Here is a 9,749-nt window from a genome sequence, read left to right on the forward strand (position 1 = left end):
AAAAACCATGAATGTTTACTTTCAGATTTTGACTTAAAAATTAATAGTATTTTTTTCTCAATTATATGTAAAGACACTGTTAGCATTCATTTTTACAAAATTTGGACTTTCATTTTTTTTCTTTCCTCCCTTTTCTCCCCTCTTCCTAAAATGTTAAGCAATTTGATATAGGTTATATACGTGCAATCATGTAAAACATAATTCCAAATTAGTCACAGTTGTGAAAGAAGAAACAGACAAAAAAGAAAATAGCCACCAAAAAAAAAATGAAAATAGTATGCTTCAATCTACATTTGGAATCCATCAGTTCTTCCTCCAGATGTGAATAGCATTTTTCATCATTAGTCCTTTGTAATTGTCTTGGATCCTTGTGTTGCTGAGAAGAGCTAAGTCATTCATAGCTGATCATCACAATATGTTGCTGTTACTGTGTATAATGGTTTTCTGGTTCTGCTCATTTCACTTTGTATTGGTTCATACAGTTTTTTCCAGTTTTGTCTGAAATATGCCTGCTCATAATTTCTTTTCTTTCTTTTTTCTTTTTTGACTAGGCAAAGGGATTAAGTGACTTGCCCAAAGTCACACAGCTAGTAAGTGTTATGTGTCTGAGGTCAGATTTGAACTCAGGTCCTCCTGAATCCAGGGCGGGTGCTCCATCCACTGCACCACCTAGCTGCCCCTCATAATTTTTTATTACACAATAGTATTCCATTATAATAATATACCACAACTTGTTCAGCCATTCCCCAAATGATGGGCATCCTCTCAATTTCCAATTTTTGACATCACAGAAAGAACTGCTATAAATACTTTTGTACATGTAGGTCTTTTTTTTCTCTTTTTCTATGATCTCTTTATGATACAGACCTACTAGGTATCACAGGGTATGCACAGTTTGGTTGTCTTTTGGGCATAGTTCCAAATTACTCTCCAGAATGGTTGGATCAGTGCATTGGTGTTCCATTTTTCTCACATCCTCTCTTACATTTATCATTTTCCTTTTTTGTCATATTAGCCAGTCTGATAGGTGTGAGATGGTACTTTAGAGTTGTTTTAATGTGCATTTCTCTAATCATAAATGATTTAAAGCATTCCTTCATATGATAATAGCTAGCTTTACTTTCTTCATCTGAAAACTGTCTGTTCATATCCTTTGACCATTTATCATTTGGGGAATGGCTGGTATTCTTATAAATTTGACTCAGTTCTCTATATATTTGAGAAATGAAGCCTTTATCAGAGACACTTGCAGTAAAGATTGTTTCCCAGATTTCTGCTTTCCTTTTAATCTTGATTGCATTGGTTTTGTATGTGCAAAAGTTTAATTTAATATAAACAAAATGATCTATTTAACATTTTATAGTGCTCTTTATCTTTTGTTTGGTCACAAATTTTTTCCTTTTCCATAGATCTGACAGGTAAACTATTCCTTGCTTTTCTAATTTGCTTATGGTATCACCATTTATGTCTAAATCATGTACCCATTTTGACCTTATCTAGTTATATGGTATAAAATGTTGGTCTATACCTAGTTCATGTCATATTGTTTTCTAGTTTTCCCAGCAGTTTTTGTCAAATAGTGAGTTTTTTTCCTGGAGGCTGGGGTCTTTGGGTTTATCAAACACTAGGGTACTATGGTCATTTACTACTGTGTCTTGTGTACCTAATTTATTCCACTAATCTACCACTCTATTTCTTAGCTAGTACCAGATAGTTTTGATAATTGTTGCTTTATAATATAGTTTGAGATCTTGTATGACTATGCCACCTTCCTTTACATTTTTCCCCATTAATTCCCTTGATATTCTTGACCTTTTGTTCCTCCAGATGAATTTTATTATTATTTTTTCTAGCTCTATAAAATAATTTTTGGTAGTTTGATTGGTATGGCACTGAATAAGCAAATTAGTTTAAGCATAATTGTCATTTTTATTATATTGGTTCAGTCTATCCATGAGCAATTCATATTTTCCCAATTTTTTAGATCTGACTTTGTTTGTCTGAAAAGTGTTTTGTAATTGTGTTCATATAGTTCCTGGGTTTGTCTTGGTAGGTAGATACTTGAGGATTTTATATTATTTACAATTATTTTAAATGGAATTTATGTCTTGCTGCTGGCCTTTCTTTGTCATATATAGAAATACTGATGGTTTATTTTATATCCTGGAACTTTGCTGAAGTTGTAATTATTTCAAGTAGTTTTTCAGTTGATTCTCTAGGATTTTCCAAGTATAACATCATATCATCTGCAAAGAGTGATAGTTTCATTTTATCATTGCTTATTCTAATTCTTTTAACTTCTTTTTCTTCTCTTATTGCTATAGCTAACATTTCTAGTACTATATTATATAATAGAGGTGATACTGGGCATTCTTGCTTTACCCCTGATCTTACTAGGAAGGCTTCTAGCTTATTACCATTACAGATAATGCTTGCTGATGATTTTAGATAAATATTACTTTAGCTTATCATTTCAAGGAATGTTCCCTTTATTCTTATGCTCTCTAGTGTTTTTAATAGGATTGGAGGCCGTATTTTGTCAAAAACTTTTTCCACATCCATTGAAATAATCATATGATTTCTGTTGGTTTTGTTATTGATATGGTCAATTATGCTGATAGTTTTCTCAATATTGAACCAACTCTGCATTCCTGGTATAAATCCCATCTAATCATAGTGTATGATCCTTCTGACATATTGCTGTAATCTCTTTGCTAGTATTTTATTTAAAATTTTTGCATCTATATTCATTAGGGAAATTGGTCTATAGTTTTCTTTCTCTGTTTTGACTCTTCCTGGTTTAGGTATCAGCACCATATCTGTTTCATAAAAGGACTTTGGTAGGACTCCTTTTTCACCTATTTTTTTCCAAATAGTTATATATTATTGGAATTAATTGCTCTTTAAACATGTGGTAGAATTCACTTGTGAACCCATCTGGCCCTGGGGATTTTTTTGGAGTTCATTAATGGCTTGTTCAATTTCTTTATCTAAGATGAGGTTATTTAGGCATTCTCTTTCCTTATCTGTTAATCTGGGTAATTTGAATTTTCATAAATATTCATCAGTTTTGCCCAGATTATCAGATTTATTGGCATATGATTGGCCAAAATATTCCCAAATGATTGCTTTAACTTCTTCTTCATTGGTGGTGATTTCACCCTTTTCATTTTTGATCCTGGATATTTAGTTTTCTTCTTTATTTATTTTTTAAATTAAATTAATCAATGGCTTATCTATCTTACTGTTTTTTTCATGAAACCAGATCCTAGTTTTATTTATTAGCTCAATAGTTTTCTTACTTTCAATTTTATTAATCTCACCTTTGGTTTTTAGGATTTCCAATTTTGGTGCTTAATTGGTGATTTTTAATTTGTTCTTTTTCTAGTTTTTTAGTTGCTTGCTTAATTTATCAATCTGCTCTTTCTCTGTTTTGTTGATGTAAGAATATAGAGAAATGCATTTCCTCTAAGTACTGCTTTGGCTACATCCCATAAACTTTGGTACAGGGGTGGAGAATCTTCATGTTGGAAAGCATTAATATTTAGTTGTAATCAAATAAGGCCACATTCAAAAAACTTCAATTAGATATACTTTAAAATGTATATTATTTTGTAAAAATCTAACTACTATGCACTTAATAATTTCAAAAAATGAAAACTATTTATTATTTTTAAAGTTAACTAACTTTTAATGACTTTGTTGTGTCTGCTTTTTGTTGGACAGCACTTGAATTTTTGGTTGTAGCAGTTTCAGTTGATCCTCTAAATGGGTATCAGTCATTTGTGACCTTAAGGGTGTCTTGATTTGGGTTGGGTAGCAGAATGTAGATTCGCAACAATAAGTGGTTGAAAAGCAAGAAAGCATTTTTTGGGCATGTTGCTGAAAACATGGGTATTCTACTGCATTTTCCTATATTTCTATTGGATCTTTCTTAGCATCAAACAACAACTTTAAAATGTCATCTGCTGAGAGCTCAATCAATTCCATTTGTAGTTCTTTAGGTACCTTAGTGATATCAGCTAGGTGAGGGTGAAATGCTAATTTGAGTGTGATGTCATGATTCTTAAAGTTAGTGAATCTTTCATTGTATTCTCCAATTAATAAGTCTATAGCAGTTGTGTATTCTTCAAATGATTTGCATATATCATCCTGCTCATCAATGACCTTTGCTAACTGGGGAAAATGTTCATCTGAAATTTCCTTTTGAAAAAGATGTTTTGAAAAAAGATAGCTTTTTTCAAAATACTTGGATTTTTTGCCACATCATATATAGACTTAGTTTTACCTTGCAAAGAAATATTCAAGTTGTTTTGACTTGACATGATGTCACATACAAATGTAGCATTCCTATAGAAATCTTCCTTGGATAATCCACATTGCTAATTCTGTTCTTCATAAAATTTAACTATCTGTTCTCACAGAGATAAATTTTGGCTAACACCTGTCCCTGTGATAGCCAATGCACTTTAGAATGATATGGCAAATCCATACTGAATACCTCATTATTAAACTTTAACGTGTTATGAAACTGACAATGCTGTGTCACATTTGTACAAATATAGTTAACAATACTTATGACTTGGTGAAAAATGTCACTTAAAATAGTAGCCTTAGCACAGAGATTTTGCTGATGCAAGATACAATGAAAAGAAGTAAGAGTATCTAGATCTGTTAATTTTGCTTTTTATCTGTGCAATAAACCTTTCGTATTTTTCTGTCATGGAAGAAGCACCATCTGTATATACCCTCACTAAATTTACCAAATTTAGTCCAACTTAACAACATTTATCTTGAAAGTTGTTGAGGACTTCCACTTCCAGGAGCCAAGATGGTGGAGTAAAAAGGTAGTTGCTCTCACCCTCCCCTAACAACTTCTGAAAACCCAGAAAATATCACCCCAGAAAAAACCCTGGAACAACTGAACCAGAAGAAAGACAGGGTGCAGCAGTGCAGTAGCCCAGGTAGCTACAGGGATTAACGGGAAAGGCCCCTCTTACCCTGGGGGAAGGGGAGCAGTATGAAACAGGAGTTGCCCAGCCAGCTAGTGGAAAGACCCACTTTAGCACACCAGGAGGAGATTCTGGTGCCTTGGCATTCTACAGCAAACGGGTCTCCCAGTGCCTCAGCAAAAATAAGGGAAGCAGCACTACAAAGGGCCCTAGGCAGATCAGCACCTGGCAGCATTCACTGAAAGGAGCTGAAGAAAGCAACCCAGAGGTGCCGAAAAGTTCCAGCCTTGTTGATTTCAGCCCAACACTAGGTAAGCTGTCAGAACCCTACAGCCTCCAACTGCCAACCAGGAGGAGATCCCGAAGCCCAGGTGGTCGAGCAGGCAAATGCCAACAGCTGGACCTCCGAGTGCCTCAGTGAGGATAGGGTAACTGGTGGAAACCAGCTCAGAAAACCACCAGGTGCCTCAGCATTCTACAGCAAAGAAGTCTCCCAGTACCTCAACAGAAATAAGGGTGGCAGCACTGCAAGGGGCCCCAGGCAGATAAACACCTGGCAGCACTTATCTAAAAGGAGCTAAACAAAGCAAAAGGAAAGGAAAAGCAGGCAACTTAGATTTACCTGAAAGTCCCAGCCTTGCTGATTCCAGCCCAACACCAGATAAGCTGCCAGAACCCTACAGCCTCCAATTGCCAACATAAGAGGCCCCAGAACACCTAGGCTCCCAACACAAGAAGCTTGGGTCAGTGTCCTCTGATCCTCAGCAGGAGAGCTTAATCTCTTTAAAGGCCAGGGAATAAAGAAACACCATGAGTAAAAGGAAACATATGATAGATTCATATTATGAGAAGAGTGAAGATCAAGACAGAAATTCTGAAGAGGACAGCACTGTCATCAAACCCACATCTGCAACATCAAAAGGGAATATGAACTGGTCTGAAGCCCAAAAAGCCTTCTTAGAAGAACTCAAGAAGGATTTTAAAAGTCAAATGAGAGAGATAGGAGTCCTTTAAAAGTACAATTGGTCAATTGGAAAAAAAGTACACTGAAGAAAACAAGTCCCTAAAACACACAATTGGCCAATTGGAAAAAAAGTGCAATGAAGAAAATAAATCCCTTAAAAATACAATTGACCAATTGGAGAAGAAAGTACAAAATCTAACAGAAAAAAACAATATGTTAAAAATTAGAATTGAACAAATGGAAACTAATGACTCTGTGAGAGAGCAAGAATCAGTCAAACAGAAACAAAAAAAATGAAAAAATAGATGAAAACATAAAATACCTCATGGGTAAAACAGCTGACCTGGAAAATCAATCCAGGAGAGACAATTTAAAAATTATAGGCCTACCTGAAAGTCATGATGAAAAAAAGAGCCTGGACAATATTCTTCAGGAAATCATAAAGGAAAACTGCCCTGAAGTCCTAGAACCTGAAGGTAAAATAACTATAGAAAGAATCCAACGCTCCCCACCTGAAAGAGATCCCAAATTGAAAATGCCAAGGAATATAATAGCTAAATTCCAAAATTACCAGATTAAAGAGAAATTACTGCAAGCAGCTAGAAAGAAACAATTTAAATACCATGGAACCACAGTCAGTATTACACAGGACCTTGCAGCCTCTACATTAAAAGACTGTAGGGCATGGAACATGATATTCCGTAAGGCGAAGGAGCTTGGAATGCAGCCAAGGATTAACTACCCAGAGAAAATGAGTGTGATTTTTCAGGGAAGGAGACGGATATTCAACAAAATAGGGGACTTCCAAACATTCCTGACAAAAAGACCAGAGCTCAACAAAAAATTTGATCTTCAAGTACAAGATTCAAGAGAGACATAAAAAGGTAAATGGGACAGAAAGATATAATATGTTGTTAATAAGGGCAAAATGTTTACATCCCTACAAGGGAAGATGACACTTACAACTCTTGAGAACTGTATTGTTATTATACCATGTTAAAGGAGTATACATAAAGGGGGTGGATATAAGTTGACTTTGATGTAATGATAAAAAAAAATTTAATCAAGTGGGTTAAATGGATCCAAGTAAGTGGATTAGTCTGAGCTAAGAAAATGTACTGAGAAAGGAGGAGGCAGACAAGGGTAAATTACATTACAGGAAAAGACACAAAAACCTATTAGAGCAGAGGTAAAGAAGGGATGGGGAGGAGCACTGTTTGAACCTTATTCTCATCAGATTTGGCTCAAGAAGGGAATAACATAATCAGTTAGGTATAGAAATCTAACTTGCACTATAGGTAGTAGGAGGGGGAAAGGGGAAAGAAAAGGGAGGGGGGATAGAAGGGAGGGAATAAGAAGTAAGGGTAAAGGGGAAGAACAGAGAAAGGGATAATAGAAGGGGTGGGACCGAAGGAGGTGCTGGTCAAAAGAAAAACAGTAGTGAGGGTAGGAAAGGAGAAAGGAGAAAGAAAAGCATAAACGGGGGGGGGGGGGGGGGGAAGGATGGAGGAAAAGACACAGATAGTAATCATAACTGTAAATGTGAATGGGATGAACTCTCCCATAAAACGGAAGCATATAGCAGATTGGATTAAAAACCATAATCCTACAATATGTTGTTTACAGGAAACACATTTGAAAAAGAGTGACACGTACAGGGTAAAGGTAAAAGGCTGGAGCAAAATATATTATGTTTCAGCTGAAGTAAAAAAGCAGGAGTAGCAATCCTAATCTCAGACAAAGCAAAAGCAAAAATAGATCTTATCAAAAGAGATAAGGAAGGAAGCTACATCCTGCTAAAAGGCACCATAGACAATGAAGTAATATCATTACTAAACATGTATGCACCAAATGGTATAGCATCCAGATTCTTAGAGGAGAAGTTCAGGGAGTTACAGGAAGAAATAGATAGCAAAACTATACTAGTTGAGGGGAACCTCAACCTCCCCCTCTCTGAACTAGATAAATCTAAGCACAAAATAAACAAGAAAGAAGTTAAGTAGGTGAATACAACATTAGAAAAGTTAGGTATGCTAGACCTGTGGAGAAAACTGAATAGGAATAGAAAGGAATATACTTTTTTCTCAGCGGTCCATGGCACATACACAAAAATTGACCATGTACTAGGGCATAAAAACCTCACAATCCAATGCAGAAAGGCAGAAATATTAAAGGCATCCTTTTCAGATCATGATGCAATAAAAATTATATGTAATAAAGGGCCATGGAAAGATAGACTAAAAAATAATTGAAAACTAAATAATCTAATCCTAAAAAATGATTGGGTCAAAGAACAAATCATAGAAACAATCAATAATTTCATTCAAGAGAATGACAATAATGAGACAACATACCAAAATTTATGGGATGCAGCAAAAGCAGTTCTTAGGGGAAGTTTTATATCTCTAAATGCTTACATAAATAAAATAGAAAAGAGCAGATCAATGAATTGGGCATACAACTAAAGAAACTAGAAAAAGGCCAAATTAAAAATCCTCAATTAAACACCAAATTAGAAATATTAAAAACCAAAGGAAAAATTAAGAAAATTGAAATTAAGAAAACTATTGAATTAATAAATAAAACTAAGAGCTGGTTTTATGAAAAAACCAATAAAATAGATAAACCTTTGGTTAATCTAATTAAAAAAAGAAAGGAGAAAACCAAATTACTAGTATCAAGAATGAAAAGGGTGAAACTACCACCAAGGAAGAGGAAATTAAAACAATAATTAGGAATTATTTTGCCCAACTATATGCCAACAAATTTGACAATCTTAGTGAAATGAATATATATTTACAAAAATATAAATTGCCCAGATTAACAGAAGAGGAAGTAAAATACTTAAATAACCCCATCTCAGAAGAAGAAATTGAACAAGTCATTGATGACCTCCCTAGGAAAAAATCTCCAGGGCCAGATGGATTTGCATGCAAATTCTATCAAACATTTAAAGAACAATTAATTCCAATACCATATAAACTATTTGGTAAAATAGGTAAAGAAAGAATCTTAACAAATTCTTTTTATGATACAAATGATACCTAAACCAGGAAGAGTCAAAACAGAGAAAGAAAATTATAGACCAATTTCTCTTATGAATATAAATGCAAAAATTTTAAACAAAATATTAGCAAATAGATTACAGCAAGTTATCACACAAATAATACACTATGACCAGGTAGGATTTATACCAGAAATGCAGGGCTGGTTCAATATAAGGAAAACTATCAGCATAATCCATCATATCAACACCAAAACTAACAAAAACCACATGATCATTTCAATAGATGCAGAAAAAGCTTTTGACAAAATACAACACCCATTCCTGTTAAAAACACTAGAGAGCATAGGTACAAATAGAGTCTTCCTTAAAATTATAAATAGCATCTACCTAAGACCTTCAGCAAGCATAATATGTAATAGGGACAAACTAGAAGCATTTCCAATAAGATCAGGGGTGAAACAAGGATGTCCATTATCACCACTGTTAGTCAACATCGTACTGGAAACGTTAGCTTTAGCAATAAGAGAAGAAAAAGACATTGAAGGCATTAGAATAAGCAAAGAAGAAACAAAGCTATCACTCTTTGCAGATGACATGATGTTATACTTAGAGAATCCCAGGGAATCAAGTGAAAAACTACTTGAAATAATAAACAACTTTAGCAAAGTTGCAGGCTATAAAATAAACCCACATAAATCATCGGCATTTCTATATATTACCAACAAAGCTGAACAGCAAGAGATAGAAAGAAAAATTCCATTTCAAGGTACTGTAGACATTATAAAATATTTAGGAGTCTACCTCCCAAAACAAACCCAGGAACTCT

Source organism: Vombatus ursinus, unplaced genomic scaffold (genome assembly GCF_900497805.2).
Source record: "Vombatus ursinus unplaced genomic scaffold, bare-nosed wombat genome assembly UNPS02014826.1, whole genome shotgun sequence".
In the NCBI taxonomy this organism is placed as follows: Eukaryota; Metazoa; Chordata; class Mammalia; order Diprotodontia; family Vombatidae; genus Vombatus; species Vombatus ursinus.